Below are 2,424 nucleotides of genomic sequence, written 5' to 3'. Positions count from 1 at the left end.
GCTGCACCTTCTCTCCAGCCCCCTTAGAAGCTATCTTGAAAACAACGTTATTGGCTCAAAGATCCCGGCCATTTTTTTTTTTTTTTTTTTTTTTTTTTTTTGGTTTTTCGAGACAGGGTTTTTCTGTGGTTTTGGAGCCTGTCCTGGAACTAGCTCTGTAGAACAGGCTGGTCTCGAACTCACAGAGATCCACCTGCCTCTGCCTCCCGAGTGCTGGGATTAAAGGCGTGCGCCACCACTGCCCGGCAGATCCCGGCCATTTTAAGAGTCTTTACACATTAAGGTCAAATCGCCCTCCACATTTCTCAGAAATGTTGGATCTTGTCTATTTAAATCAATGATAGCCCCTTGAGTAAATAAGACTGGTAAAATTATACCTTTCCATAATTATTGTCATCTGTGCATCATCCATTAATGAATTATCTTCTCAGATTTTTATCTGCTTTCCGAAACTCAGATCACAGTGGTTTCTTATAAATTCATTCAAATTCAGCATGAATTATTTTTAATGTGTATTATTCTGTTATGAATTATTGGCATTTATCTTTATATAACATCTTGCTATAGTAAAGATACATCTTTTGTAGTGTTTAGTTATCTATTTTTTTTTTTAAAGATAAGCTCTTGTTTGGGTTTAATCCCACGCCTTTAATCCCAGCACCTGGGAAGCAGAGACAGGTGGATCTCTGTGAGTTTGAGGTCAGACGGGTCTATAGAGTGATTTCCAGGATAGCCAGAGATACATCTTGAGACTAAGACTCTGTTTTGGGGAGAAAAGAAAGAAAGAAAGACAGACAAACAGGAAAAAAAAGATAGCCTCACTCTGTAGTTTGAACTGGCCTGATCTTGATATGCAGACCGAGCTGCCCTGAGCTCACAGAGATCCACCTGCCTTTCCCTCCCAAATGCAGGTGTGTGCCACCACGACTGGCTTTTTTGTTTGTTTGTTTTTCTATTTACTTTTGAGATAATGGAGCAATGGCTCAGCGGTTAAGAGCACTGGCTGCTCTTCCAGACGACCTGAATTCAATTCTCAGCACCCACATGGCAGCTCACAACTGTCTGTAACTCCAGTTCCAGTGCATCTGACCCTCACACCAATAAACATAAAGTAATAAAAATAAAATAATTAAAGAAAAAACTTTTGAGATGGGATCTTATGTATCCCAGGCTATCCTGGAACTCTTTGGGTAACTGAAGGTGACCTTGAACTTCAGCTCCTCCCTCCTCCACTTCCTTAGGACTGGGATTACAGCAGGTACCCCCACATCTTGTTTTTATGCGATGTTGGGGTTCCAAGTCCCAGCCTTGCACATGCTCTCTACCAGCTGAGTTACATTCCCAGGCCCTAGTATTGCAAGTTTACCTCCCCCCCCCTTTTCTTGTTATTGTTTGTGTGTTTGCTCATTTGTTTGGTTCTATTTTTTTTAAGATAGGTCTCTTTACAATAGCCCTGGCTGTTCTAGACCACTGTGTAAACCAGGCTGGCCTTGAACTCACTGAGATCCGCCTGCCTCTGCCTCCTAAATGCTGGGGTTAAAGGCGTGTGCCACCACATCTGGTTGTAAGTTTGCCTTATTATATTTAAAGCTTAAAGCCAGCAGAGTTTCTTTGGAGGTGTGATAGGAGTTGACAATCAGTGTGCTTTCTCAGAAAGGTAAAGTACAGCCATTAGTGCCAGAGAGGGGACTCCCCAAACCCCTCCTAGTGGCTCTGGTTCCATGCTGGGTTCTTTTTCTAGGCACTGTAGACATCAAGCATTGGATTGCTTTTTTTTTTTTTTTTTGGTTTTTCGAGACAGGGTTTCTCTTGTGGTTTTGGAGCCTGTCCTGGAACTAGCTCTGTAGGCCAGGTTAGTCTCGAACTCACAGAGATCCGCCTGCCTCTGCCTCCCGAGTGCTGGGATTAAAGGTGTGCGCCACCACCGCCTGGCTGGATTGCTTTTTTAGTTGTGACTACAGAAAGATTCCCCCACACAGAGATGTTTCCTGGACTCCCTGGAACTTTGGAACAGGGAAACCACTTGGTTGTTTCCCTGGCCAAGTTAAAGCAGACAGAAAAGATATAAACCTCTGCTGCTCCAAGCTTCAGTGGTCCAAGTATGTTCCTACAGGATTCTAGGCAATGGATGTACTGATTAGTTTTGGTCAACTTGACAGAAGCTAGTGTTATCTGGGAAGAGGAACCTTAGTTGAGAAAATGTCTCCATCTGATTACCTGTGGCAGAGTCTAAAGGGCATTTTTTCCATTCATGACTGACCTGGGAGAACCCAGCTCTCTGGGGGCAATGCTATCCCTAGGCAGGTGGTCCTGGACGGTATAAGAAAGCTGGCTGAGCAACCCATGGGAAACAAACCAGTAGACAGCACTTCTCAATGGCCTCAGCTTCAGCTCCTGCCTCCAGCTTCCTGCCTGGGTTCCTAC

Source organism: Microtus ochrogaster, chromosome 7 (genome assembly GCF_000317375.1).
Source record: "Microtus ochrogaster isolate Prairie Vole_2 chromosome 7, MicOch1.0, whole genome shotgun sequence".
Classification (NCBI taxonomy): Eukaryota; Metazoa; Chordata; class Mammalia; order Rodentia; family Cricetidae; genus Microtus; species Microtus ochrogaster.
This window is presented reverse-complemented; position numbering follows the sequence as displayed.